General features: G+C 47.0%; 1 protein-coding gene across 6 annotated transcripts in view; it reads right to left on the reverse strand.

Moving 5' to 3' along the window:
• PTAFR (platelet activating factor receptor) overlaps positions 1 to 13,714 on the reverse strand; it is a 36,162-nt gene extending 22,448 nt beyond the window's left edge. For 2 of the 6 annotated variants that reach the window (XR_009693811.1, XR_009693812.1), the window contains exon 1: positions 13,106 to 13,714. The gene's annotated coding sequence lies outside the window, so the exon portion shown is untranslated. Of the gene's footprint in view, positions 1 to 292; positions 313 to 5,844; positions 5,866 to 12,347; positions 12,498 to 13,105 lie in introns of those variants that run through there. The other 4 variants (XM_061148353.1, XM_061148354.1, XM_061148355.1 and 1 more) reach the window with 4 other exon arrangements.
• Between the last annotated feature and the right edge of the window lie 449 nt (positions 13,715 to 14,163).

The raw sequence follows: 14,163 nt of genomic DNA on the forward strand, positions 1-14,163 counted from the left end.
GTCTGTCCGACCCCAGATCCTCCCCAGTCCACACGGCCCCACAGGAGGCCGAGCAGAAGTACGCCTCTTTCTTCCAGACACAGGGCCAGAATCAGTGTGGGAGTCTCAGGCGGAAACCCTGCCTTTGCTCGGAGGCCTGTCCTTGGTGCCTCCAGGACCCACCACCCAGACTCTTGCTACTTCTGCTGCTTCCCATCCAGTTGCAGGTCCCCAAGTGACTCCACTCCCTCGACCCTCCTCCCGAATATGGTGCGCAGAAGTCCCTTCGCATCAACAGAACCCTTGAAGTCACCCAAAATGTAACCGGTCAAGTCTCCTCTGGGTCTGGAACTCATCCATCCACACCTTCATTGGTGCTTCCCTCCCTCTCTCTGCCTGGTTGGTACTGGTCATCCTTTAAGGCCTCCGTTCCTCCAGGTAGTTTTTCCTAAACCTCCCTGACCCTTTCATACCCTTCCCTCTCCCCCCAGGCCTGACTAAATGCCCATCCCCTGGGCTCCCAAAACTCACTGAAATTGCCTGTGTGCATCCTTCCAGCACTGGGCCATAGCTCCCAGAGGACCAAGACCACGTCCATTCATTCACCTGACACCCAACTATGCTGTGGACACTGTGGGGATAAAACAGGCAAGATTCCTGCTCTTGACGAGCTATACTCAAGCCATGGAAAACAGACAAAAATAAGTAAACATAAAAAAAAACAAGGTAATTTCAACTTGTGATGTATTCAACAAAAGGAATAAAAAGCATGACATGATGATTATTGGATGGGGGCTGCTTAAAATAGAGTAACCAGGGAAGGCTTCTCAGAGGAGGTGACATATAAATGAAACCAAAGGCAGATCTACTGTGAAGCCAATGAAGCATAAACTTCAAGGTCCCTTCCTAGGCCTTGTTCCTAATTGTGTATTTATAATTTGGTATCTTCCATTTAAAGAAGGGCCCCCAAATTGTATAAATTTTAGGGTCCTACAAAACCTGTATCTTCTCATGGCTAAAATCTAAAAAGTGAGAAGCAACAAGTCAGGAGAAAATGTAGATGAAGAAGTGCATTCCAGGCATAGGGTATCACATGCAAAAGGCCTGAAGGGGGAATAAATTCATCATACTCTAAGCTGAAAATAAAGGTGTCAGTTTCAAAGAACTGAAAGGTCAGTGTCTCCAGAGAAATGAGAAGAGTAGGATAGAATGGGAAAGACTAGAAATCTCTTCAAGAAAATTGGAAATATCAACGGAACACTTCATGCAAGGATGGGCACAATAAAGGACAGAAACAGTAAGGACCTAACAGAAGCAGAAGAGATTAAGAAGAAGTGGCAAGAATACACAGAAGAACTATACAAAAAAAGGTCTTAATAACCTGGATAATCATGTTGGTGTGGTCACTCACCTAAATCCAGAGTGTGAAGTCAAGTGGGCCTTAGGAAGCATTACTACAAAGCTAGTGGAGGTGATGGAATTCCAGTTGAGCTATTTGAAATCCTGAAAGATGATGCTGTGAAAGTGCTGCACTCAATATACCAGCAAATTTGGAAAACTCAGCAATGGCCACAGGACTGGAAAAGGTCAGTTTTCATTCCAATCCCAAAGAAGGGCAATGCCAAAGAATGTTCAGACTACCATTAAAATTGTGCTCATTTCACATGCTATCAAGGTAATTTTCAAAATCCTTCAAGCTAGGCTTCAACAGTATGTAAACCAAGAACTTCGAGATATACAAGGTGGGTTTAGAAAAGGCAAAGGAACTAGAGATCAAACTGCCGACATTTTCTGGATCATAGAGAAAGCAAGGGAATTCCAGAAAAATATCTATTTTGCTTCATCGACTATGTGAAAACTTTTGACTGTGTGGATCACAGCAAACTGTGGAAAGTTCTTTATGAGATGGAAATAGCAGACCACCTTACCTGTCTCCTGAAAAACCTGTATTCAAGTCAAGAAGCAACAGTTAGAATCAGACATGGACTAACAGACTGGTTAAAAATTGGGAAAGGAGTACATCAAAGTTGAATATTGTCACCTTGCTTATTTAACTTATATGCAGAGTACATCATGTGAAATGCCAGTCTGGATGAAGCACAAGCTGGAGTCAAGGTTGCCAGGAGAATTATCAATAACCTCAGATATGCAGATGACACCACCCTTATGGAAGAAAGCGAAGAGGAACTAAAGATCCTCTTGATGAAGGTGAAAGAGGAGAGTGAAAAAGATGGCTTAAAACTCAACATTCAAAAGCTTAGATCATGGCCTCCAGTCCCATCACTTCATGGCAAATAGAAGGGGAAATAAGTGGAAACAGTGCCAGATTTTATTTTCTTGGGCTCCAAAATCACTGTGGACAGTGACTGCAGCCATGAAATTAAAAGATGCTTGCTCCCTGGAAGGAAAGCTGTAACAAATCTAGACAGCATTTTAAAAAGCAGAAGCATCACTTTGCCAATAAAGGTCCATATAGTCAAAGGTCCATCACTTTGCCAACAAAGGTCCATAAAGTCCCAGGGTTTTCCAGTAGTCATGTACAGATGTGAAAGTTGGACTAATAAAGAAGGCTGAGTGCTGAAGAATTGATGCTTTCAAATTGTGGTGCTGGAGAAGACTCTTGAGAGTCCCTTGGACTGCAAGGAAATCAAACTAGTCAATCCTAAAGGAAATCAACCCTTTAGGATTGAAATCAATATTCACTGGAAGGACTGATGCTGAAGCTGAAGCTCCAATACTTTGACCACCTGATGCAAAGAGCCAACTCATTGGAAAAGACCCTGATGCTGGGAAAGATTGAAGGCAGGAGAAGGGGACGACAAAGGATTAGCTGGTTGGATGGCATCACCGACTCAATGGACGTGAGTTTGAGCAAACTCCTGGAGTTAGTGAAGGACACTAGTGAAGCCTGGCATGCCACAGTCCATGGGGTTGCAAAGAATCAAACATAATTTAGCAATTGAACAACAACAAGGATGAGATCAGAGGGCAACAGACCCCAAATCTCTCTTATGCCACAGTATGAAGTTAGGATTTTATTCTACAAGCACTGGAGGACTGCTGGACGATGTCAAGCAGATAAGCAGCATAATCCGACTCTCTCTGGCTGCTGGACAGAGAATAGATGGTGGAGAACAAGAATGGACGCAGAGAGACTATTTCAGAGGCAAGAGACAGTGGTGACATGGACCAGAAAGTAGCATTTCCAATTCCTCTCTCTATCCCAGCACCCAGCACAAACTTGGCCAGAGTGGAGCTTTTATTTTTATCTATTTTTTTCAGTTGTGGCATGTGGGATCTAGTTCCCTGACCAGGGATGGAACTTGGGCCCCCTGCATTGGGAGCTCAGAGTCTTAGTCACTGAACCACCAGGGAAGTCCCCAGAGTAAGAGCTTGATAAACATCTGTCTAGTAAGCAAATATCTAGCAACCAACCAGATCATCTCTTATGAGATGAGAGCTGAAAGAGGGCTGACCCAGGAAGATGGTGGAGGCCTATCTCTCCAGGAACTAAACAGCACAGTAGCTGCTGGCCCCTGAGAGCAGCCTCCAGAGAAGGCAGGGTGAACCCTCTACAACCTCATGATGCAAATTGTGGTCCTTGCACCAACAGCATTATCATCACCTGTGAGCTTGGTTAGACGTGCAGAAGCTGACTCTACACCAGACCTGCTGTTACAGCATCTATTTTAACAAGATTGCCCTGTGATTCATACGCACACTGAATTTTGAGCAGTACTATGCCTCAGTACACTGCCAGCCACATATTTGCCTATTGTAACCTTCCATGGCTCCGCCCTGCCCAGGACCAAGTGCAAGCTCCTTTCCCACCTCGTCTATCACCAGCCTTTACTACCCCTTGCCCTCTACTCTAATCACACTGAATTTTTGTCTTTTTTCCTAACTTGGCTGCATCAGGTCTTAGTTGCAGCACGCGGGATCTTCGCTGTGCCTTATGGGATCCTCCGTTGTGGTGCACAGACTCTCTAGTCGCATTGCACAGGCTCAGTCGTTGCAATGAGAGGGCTTAGTTGATTCCATGGCTCCATGGAATCTTAGTTTCCCAACCAGGGATCGAACTGGCATCCCCTGCATTGCAAGGCGGATTCTTAACCACTGAACCACCAAGGAAGTCCCCATACTGACCTTCTGGCTGCTTCTCTAAAAACGATTTCTCCTCAGTCCCCAGCGCCCTCACACACGCCATGGCCCCTACTGAGAATGTCTTTGGCGTATTGCTTTACCCAGCAAAATCTTACTCATCTTTGAAGACTTAATCTAAAGAGGGCTTCCTTTGGAATGCCTTCTCTGATTGCCCCAGACAGAGTGAGTTGCCGCCTTCCCTGGGTTGCCATGGTACTGAGCACGTTCCTCCTCATAACATGTTGTAAATATTGATTTCTGTGGCCATTTCCTCACCAGGCTGACAGCTTCTTGAGGTTAGACACTAAAGCTTTTTTATCTCTTTATTCTCAGTGTCAGATACTGGGGACTGAATGCAGGAATGACCGTGCCCTGATGATTATTCAGAGGAAACTGGCATGACCAAGAGGCGTCCAGTCTCCCTGGGGGAGACATAGCAGATTGGGGAAAAGGCCTCTGGAGTCAGAAAGACCTGGGTTGTTACCCGAGTCTGCTATTTGCTTTCTGTGTGACCTTGGGCAAGTGACTTTACCTCTCTGAGCCTGGATTTCTTCATCTGCACAATTTTATAACCCTAAAAAAAGTTCCAAAGATAAGCATACAAAGTTGCCACAAAAAGTCAGGACTTTATCTCACTGTTGGCCCCATCACTTGGAGACAGGGGAGGGGACTATGGATCACCAGTGACCTCAGAGTCTCTAACCCACGTATTGCCTTTCCTGCCAGCTCCAGACACAGCATTGGACTAATGCCAACAAAGCTTTCAACAACTCAGGAAGGGAATGAGCATTTAAAGGGAGAAGGAGGAGACTCTGAACCACTTAACTTAGCATGCGGGCAGGGCCACCCTGATGGATCAAGTCCAGGCAGCAAGCTCAGGCCCAGCATTTAGCTGAAGCTGGGCCAAGAAAGTATAAATATTCATGGAGACATGAAAAATTCTACCATTTGTATCTCTCACCCTCTGCCCTGCAGACTATTCAGTCCCAGAGCCCACTGGTACCATTCTCATCTGTCTGCCAACAATCTGGCCCCTAGGGGACCTGGAAAAAGGGTCCTGTCCTCAGCTGGACTGTCAGAGGGGAGGAACCACTGAGATCTGGGCAACAGGAAGTGTGTGCTGGGTACCTCCCCAGTGTGGACTGTGGGTTGGGAAGTTGCGTTTACCAATCAGACTGGCCCCTAATATTGTGGGGCCATTTGGGGTCCAGAGTACAAGCATCTAAATATTTATAAGCTAAAATCAATCATATCTAAGTTCACACACATTCCATGCCTCAGCAGCTCCTCACCGGCCCACAAGCCCGGGAGTGTGGAGGACCACAGGCTCTGAGGGGGCACTCGCGCCTGGATTCAAGGATGCCATGCTCTGTGGGGGACAATGCGACCAGGGGGTGGGGGAGAGGGGGGAGGTGGGAGGGGGGAGCCACCCACCTAAGCTGAGGGCCTTGAGCAACGTTTACTAACTCAATGAACAGACACCTCTTACCCATGATCATATTTCCTCCTCAACTCAGCCTCACAAAGTGAGTTTTACAAAATGCCCATTTTTCCAGGGAACAAAGTGAGGTCAGAGAATGAAACAGACTTGTCCACAGTCACACAACTGGGAAATGGCCAATGAGGATTTTGAACTCCAAGGCCGAGCCTGTCTCTCCCAGGCCAAGCTGTGGCCCTTGCTGGAAGCAAACCACTCCGTGGCCAACTCCTCCACTCACAGACCTGTCCTATGGCCGGGGAGCAGGTGCTTCAGAGGCTGCAAGGACCCAGGAAGAGATGCCTTTGACCTGGGGCCTTGCTTTTACTTCTGCTCTCCAAAGTGGGGAATTGAATGGGGCCATGGAAAGGAGAGTCCGCTCTGTATCCATCTCACTCCTGCCAGGCAGCGGTGAAGTTGGAAGCACATCCTGGTTCATACACTAAACTCACTCCATGACTCTGGGTCTCTGTCTCCCTGTTGGTAGAATGAAGATTTTAAAAGGGGCCTAAGACTCTGTATCAGTCTAGAGGGGTGGGGTGGGGTGGGAGATGGGAGGGAGGGTCAAAAGGGAGGGGATATATGTATACCTATGGCGGATTCATGTTGAGGTTTGACAGAAAACAACAACATTCTGTAAAGCAATTATCCTTGAATAAAAAAGTAAATTTTAAAAAAAGAAGAAGATAAAATGGGCCTAAGAGAGAAGGAAATTAAGAAAACAATCCCAGGGGACTTCCCTGGTATTCCAGTGGTAAAGAATTTGCTGGCCAATCCAGGGGACTCGGATTTCCATTCCTGGTCCATGAAGATTCTACATGCCTCAAAGCAACTAAGCCTGTGAGCCACAACTATTGGGGCTGTGCTCCAGTGCCCAGGAACCATGGCTGCTGTGCCCATGTGCCACAACTACTGAAGCCCACACACCCTAGAGCCTGTGCTCCGCAATAAGAGAAGCCGCCGCAATGAGAGACCCACACACTGCAACTCGAGAGCAGCCCATGAAGCAACGAAGATCCAGCACAGCCAAAAATAAACAAGTAAATAAAAAAATAAAAATTGAAAAAAGAGAAAGAAAACAATCCCACTTACAACAGCATCAAAAAGAATAAAATACTTAGGAATAAACTTCACTAGGGAGGCAAAAGACTTATACACGGAAAACTACAAAACATTACTGAAAGGAATTAAAGAAGACACAAGTAAATGGGAAGACACACTATGTTTATGGATCAGAAAACTTAATATTGTTAAAATGTCCATGCTACCCAAAGCAATCTACAGATTTAATGCCCTGTTAAAATCTCAGTGGCATTTTTTGTAGAAATAGAAAAAAAATCCTAAAATTCATAAGAAATCTCAAAGTACCCACAACAGTCAAAACAGTCCTGAGAAAGAACAACAAGGCTGGAGGCCTCACACTTCCTGATCTCAAAACATATTAGAAAGTACAATAATCAAAACAGGGTGGTATCGGCACAAAGATAGACATACAGAACAATGGAAAGAATAGACAGCCCAGAAATGAATGCTCACATATATGGTCAAATGATCTTTGACAAGGGTGCCAAGACTACACAATAAGGGAAAGATAATCTCAACAAATGATATTTGGAAAACAGGATATCCACATGCAAAAGCAGGAAGGTGGACTCTTATCTTAAATCACATACAAAAGTAACTCAAAGTGGATTAAAAACCTAAACATAAGACTGGAAAGTATAACACTTCTAGAGGAAAACATAGAGGGAAAGCTTCATGACATTGGAATGGGCAATGATTACTTGGGTATGATACCAAAAGCAAGAAAAGCAAAAAGAGACATTCGGAATGGTATCAAACTTTAAAACTTCTGTATAAAAAAGGAAATAATCAACAGAGTAAAAGACAACCTACAGAACTATAGAAAATATTTGCAAATAATATACAGGATAAGGGGTTAATATCCAGAATATATAAACAACTCTTACAACTCAATAACGACAACAACAACAAAAATTTTAAATGGCAAGGGACTTGAAGAAACATTTCTCCAAAGATATAAAAGGCCAAGAAGCATATGAAAAGATGGGGAGAGAGGGATTGGGAGTTTGGGATTAGCAGGTGCAAATTATTATACAGAGAATAGATAAACAACAAGGTCCTACTGGATAGCATGGGGAAATGTATTCAGTATCCTGGGATATACTGAGGGAAACAGAGGACAGTGAAAAAAAAAATCCTGTGATAAACTATGATGGAAAATAATATGGAAAAGAATATATATCTATGTATAACTGAATCACTGTGTGGTAGAGCAGCAACCAGTACAAAATTATGAATCAACTATAACTCAATAAAATAAATTTGTTTAAATATTGTCAAGGGGCAGGTGGGGAAAAGGCATATGAAAAGATGCTCCACATCACTAATCATCAGGGAAATGCAAATCAAAACTCCAATGAGATAGCACCTATTAGGATGGCCTCGATCATAAAAACAGAAAATGACAAGTGTTAGTGAGAATATGGAGAAATTGGAACACTTGTGCACTCACTGTTGGTGGGAACATAAGATGATGCAGTCACTATGGAAATTAGTATGAAGGTTCTTCAAAATACTAAAAATAGAACTACCATATGACCCATACATCTCATTCCTGGATGTATTTCTTTTTTTAAAAAAAGTGTAAGCAAGATCTTGAAGAAATCTTTGTATACCCATGTTCACAGCAACACTAGTTACAATAGCCAGGAGGTAGAAGCAATCTAAATGTCCATCAACAGACAAAGGGATAAACAAAATCTGGTAAACTATTAACATATATGTAACGGAATACTGTGCAGCCTGTAAAAGGAAATAAATTCTGTCCTGTGCTACAACATGGATGACACTTGAGAATATTAATAAGTGACATAAGCCAATCACAAAAAAGACTGAATGATTCTACTTATATGAGGTTTTTGAAAGTAATTAAACTCATAGAAACAGAAAGTAGAATATTGGTTGCCAGGGGCTGGAGGAAGAGAGAAACAGAGAGTTGATGTTCATTGGGCACAGAGATTCAATCATGCAAGACAAAAAAGTTCTATAGATCTGTGGTACAACATGTGTATATAGTTAACAATACTTAAAAATTGTTAAGAGGGTAAATCCATCTTACATATTTTTATCACAAAGAATTTTAATGGGCCTCAGAAATGGCAGATTTGAAAATACATTGTATATTTTTAACTTGGAATCATATGATTCAGTTTTTTTACTTAATAGCTGTGTAATTGTTAGTAAAAACTACTTCACCTCTCTGGACTTCATCTATAAAATGGGAACAATAACACATCTACCCTATAGAGCTTTCTGTGAGCGTCCACTGAGACAGAGGATAGAAAGTATTTGGGAAAGGACAGTGGTTAAGACCACAAACTCTGGTGTCAGACAAACCTCCATTCAAACTCTGCCTCTGGTCATGTCCTGGTTTCATGACCATAGTCAAGCTTATCATTCTCTGAGCCTTGGGTCCTTCCACTGTATATGGAGCTCATAATATTCCAAGCACATAGTTCCCAGCATGGTGCAAAGACTCAGTGAATAATGTAGCACAGTTTCAGATACTCATGACCAACAGCTCTAAGAAGCTTTATCTACAGGAAGTTCAGACGATCTGCTAATTAGATCAGATCGAATGTTTGTCAAAATAGCACCACTGTCATTGCAACCGCTCACATCAAGCTCATCCCAAGTTCTTCCCAGCTTGAACCCATTTAGATAAGGCTTCCAGATACATCATTAATCCTGAAGACCTCTCTGGTGGTCCAGTGGCTAAGATTCTGCTCTCCCAATGCAGGAGGCGCTGGTTTGATCCCTGGTCAGGGAAGTAGATCCCACATGTGGCAACCAAGAGTTCGCATGCCACAACTAAGACCTGGGGCAGCCAAATAAATAATAAGAAATATATTTTAAAAAATAAAACCCTGAAAACTTCTGGGAACCAGTCATATCATTTTATGGCAACTGGGGACAGTTGGCAAAATGCTATCAGCCAACCCTTGAAGCTTTTGAACTGTGGTGTTGGAGAAGACTCTTGAGAGTCCCTTGGACTGCAAGGAGATCCAACCAGCCCATCCTAAAGGAAATCAGTCCTGAATATTCATTGGAAGGACTGATGCTGAAGCTGAAACTTCAATACTTTGGCCACCTGATGAACAGAACTGACTCATTGGAAAAGACCCTGATGCTGGGAAAGATTGAAGGCAGGAGAAAGGGATGACAGAGGATGAGATGGTTGGATGGCATCACTGACTGGGTCTCTCCTTCTGGCTTCCAGATATGCAGATAGTATCCATCTGTGAGTCTCCCTCCCTACTCCTTGCCTCCCGGAAGTCACCTAGGGCAAGGAGGGCGGGGAGGTGCTTCCTCCTCTGGGCTTCCGCAGCAAGGGCACACCCCTCTGTTATTCCAGGAACCACTCTGACATCTTCAGGGCCTGCCTGGCCCGAGGGAAAACGTAGGGTACAGGGCACAGGCCCTGCAGTCACACAGACCCCGATCTGCACCTGGCTTTGTTCTTTCCCAGCTGATCTTTAACCCTCAAAGCCTCTCTTCCTTCATTTGCAAAAAAGTGGTGACAATAAAACCTTCCTCACAGGGTAGCTAGAAGTGCAAAATGAAGCAACTGATACACCTGGTTACTTCTCAGTAATTGGGAGCTCCTCCCCCACCCTCAGAAAATGTTTGTTGCATGAATGAATGAGCAAACCAGTCAGCCATGAACCAAAGCAGCCACCTCTCTTCCGTTAGAAGCAGCCACCAAGGGTGGCTGAAGAGACACAAGAATCACGATTAGGAATTATGATCAGGGGACCTGGGCTCTGGCCTCAGCCAAGCCCCTGACCGTCTTGAGTGAGTCTCTCCCTAGCTTTGAACCTTGGGATCTTCATCTGCAAGTGCCTCCACCCACCCCACCCCCAAGCAAGCTCAAACATTGCTGTGAAAAGGAAGATTGTTGGGAATGACAAAGGGTTTGGTAAACAGTCAAGAACTTAGAAAATGGAAACAGACTTTACAAACTGTGAAGGGCGCTGCACAGATTTTTGACACTCTTCTCACATCAGCCAGCTGAGCTCAACTCCAAGCCTAGCTCCTGAAGTTCCCCCTTCTATAGAAATAAACAGGTGGGGAGGGGCGGCTAAGTGATAGTCTTCCCCCCACAAATTCTCCTCCCCCGACATCTTACAGACATACACACACACACTGGCTCTGGATTCTCTTTGGCTGAAGACACAGGGGAGGAATGGAGTGCCAGCCTCTCAGGTGGTTTTGTGGATGATGTTGCTTCTGGGAACTGTTGGGCTGGACCGGCCTTCCCGTGGTTGGTCACACTCCAGGCACATATGGAAATATATACCCAGAGCCAGTTCTCCAGTCCACCCCACGGGCACACATGCACACACGAAGACATGGCAGAGGCTTCCCTCCCGTCCCACCATGCTGCCAAGGAACCCAAGAGCTGCTGATCAGACACGTGGCTACCCAGCAGAGACCCTTCAGAGAACGGGCTCCACTCTGAAACCAGACACCTTCTCCCAGGATCCACAAGGGGGCGTTCCCAGGCCGGAGCTCAGCTGGTGCCCCCTACACGCATGGGGAGGCAGAGACCAGGCCGGGCAGGAAGGGACTTCACTGGAAAGAGAAGCAGCCCTTTCTTGTCAACAAGGGCGAGTTCGCGGGGTTAGGATAGGGAGGAAGAGGGCATTCCATAAAAAGTCTTTCTATAAAAGGACATAAAGAATCCCAGCCTCTCGTCACACCGGCCCCGCCCCGCGTCAGTCCAGAGTAAAAACTCACTCCTGGAGGCCCATTTCGACATTACTACCGTAGACCATAGTCTATGGGCTTCCTAGGGGGCGCTAGTGATAAAGAACCCGCCTGCCCATGCAGGAGACACAAGAGACGTGGGTTAGATCCCTGAAGGGGAAGATCCCCTGGAGAAGGAAATGGCAACTCATCCCAGTATTCTTGTCTGGAGAATCCCATGGACAGAGGAGCCTGATGGGCTACAGTCCATGGGATCGCAAAGAGTCGGACACGACTGAGCGACTTAGCCTACACACTGCCGAGACTGTGGCTTTCTTACCCAAACCTTCATTGGACAGATGGGGAAACTGAGACCCAGAGAAGAGAAAGGATTTGCCCCAAGTGACCACAGAATCAGGAGCCAAGCTGGAACCAGACGCTGGACCTCAGGCTCACTGTCCATTCTCTTCCAGTACAACACACTACTTTCTCATTCCCTATTCAGTTCATGTTTCAAGACTGTATGACTTGCCAAACTCCATGTGAAGAGTAAGGATAAAACGAGGAACAAACAAATCCTCCTCCACGAGGCATTTACGGTACGAATAACAGCATCGGTACCAGCAGTAATACTGACTCATGTCTTCACACCAGCTTACTATTGACAAAGCATTTTCCCACCAGCCTGTTACTTCACCCTCTCCCGTCAACTCACAGGTCATTACTTAAACCCCAACATGCAAAGGGGGGAAGGGATGCTCCTGAGTTGCCCAAGGTCCCAGCTCATAGGCAAGAGCTGATGCCAAAACCCCACTGCCCACTTCAGGCTGTCTCATCTCTTTCGGGGCTTCCTTCCTTCACTGGGTTGTCAGTACCTAAAGGCAAGGACGTCTCTTTCATTTCCCTGGCGCCCACACACACACATACACACACACGCACACACATGCATGCGCACACACACACACATGCCAAGCACCTGGAACAGCTGTGTATTCAGTCAAGGGTTAAATCAGAGCTGCTTGAATGCTCTGCGAAGCAACTCTACAGGTTCCCTCGTTCTTCACAAGTAAGCAAGAGTCTGAGCGGCAGCCTCCGTTCCCCACGCTCACATCGGACCTCCTGACGGCAAAGGACAGGGGCTCCCAGCCTGTGCTCCGTCCCTACCACCTGCGACATGATGGAGGGAACAGGTTGTGGGCCAGGACTCTTGTATCAGCAACCCTGTTATCTTGCTCATCATCCCCGCAGGAGAACCCAGCTCCTAGTCAGTTCTTAGACACCCAGCCTGGTACCTGACCCTTTGCCTCCCGACCTTCCTACTGGGGAGACGGCATTAGCCTCATCTGACACTTTAGGAAACTGAGGCACAGACAGCAGGGCAGTGACGTGGCCAGGGCCACACAGCCGCTAAAGCAGACAGCGTCCAGCCCCCCGAGATCTGGGCAGCCCCCTCTCATCACCACCACCAGCACCTCCCAGGGAGGTCTCTGAGGTCACTTCAGCGCTGCCTTGACCTCAGAGAACCAGAGCGGGTAGCAGATTCCCTGGGAATGTCTAGTCACGAGGAATCCCTTCTAAATGAGACCCTCTGTGTCTGGGGAAGATGCCAGAACAGCCCCTTAAAAACAGAAGCACACGTTTGCTCAGGCAGAGTCTAGGGGCAGGACCTTGACCTCCCGGGGACGCTGTCACACACCTCTCCCCCTGGCCGGGCCAGGGCTGGGACCCCCTTACCTGTCCGGGGGCAGTGGCTGCCGCTGCGAGGTCTGAGCATATCGGCAGCTGCGGGCTCTGTGCTGTCTGTAATTGCAGAAGTAAGGAAACGGCGCGCATCACTGCCAAGTCACCCCCAGGAGGAAATGCCGTGACCCCAGGGCCCCGTCAGCGGAAAGGGCACGCTACAGAACCTCGAGTTGGGTCACCCAGGCCCTGGGTACCGCAAGGGGGTTTTTCCCAGAACGAGGGGCAGGGTGGGGGGTGGGCAGTGGCCATCGGGGGAGAGTCAGGGCGAGGAGAGACACGCCGCCTAGCACGAGCGTGAGCAAGAGAGTGAGAAAGGAGAATGTGAGTCAGGGGAGAGGCAGCTAAGAGATGGAGAGAGAGGCGCCCAGAGAGGGGCGGGCAAGTGTCAACAGACAGGGACAGCGTGAGCGGGACGAGGAGATTCGAGGACAAAAAGCAAGGGAGTGACAGAGAAAACGATGACTCGGACAGTGAGAGGGCCTGTGTGTGTGCGTGCGTATGTGTGGGTGGGTGCGTGTGTGTGTGTGTGTGCGCGTGTGTGTGCCTGAGAGACAGTACAAAAGAAAGGGAGCGAAGGAGGAAAAGGAGAGGCAGCTGGAAAATAAAGAGGATGGGAAGGGAGGAACTTTTAAGAACGGCTGTGGTCAGTGCCATGGCCGGGCTGGGCCCCCCTGGTGGCCAAGGAGTGCCAAGACCAAGGAACCCACGGGCACAGAGCCCTGCGGCACTGGGCTGGCAGAGGAGGAAGGTTCATAAGATCCCAGGCAGGAATCTGGCAGCGAGTGAGTCCGTAGGAACAGGAGAGGGTGAGCAAGTGTGGGCAACTGAGGAAGTGATCACAAGCGAGACTGAGTGAGCGTGTGTTTGTGCCAGAGTCCCGTGTCAGAGACTGGGTGTGAACAGAGGTGAGGGGTGGGCCCGAGCTCCCCGCCTCAGTCTCCAGTCCATTTATCCACTCCTTCTTTCAACCAATAAACGTTTATTGAGCCTGCAGGCCCCAGGCGCTGCAGTGGACACTAAGGAAGCAAGCCATTCAGTCAATAGCCAAC

This window comes from Dama dama, chromosome 8, assembly GCF_033118175.1.
Source record: "Dama dama isolate Ldn47 chromosome 8, ASM3311817v1, whole genome shotgun sequence".
In the NCBI taxonomy this organism is placed as follows: Eukaryota; Metazoa; Chordata; class Mammalia; order Artiodactyla; family Cervidae; genus Dama; species Dama dama.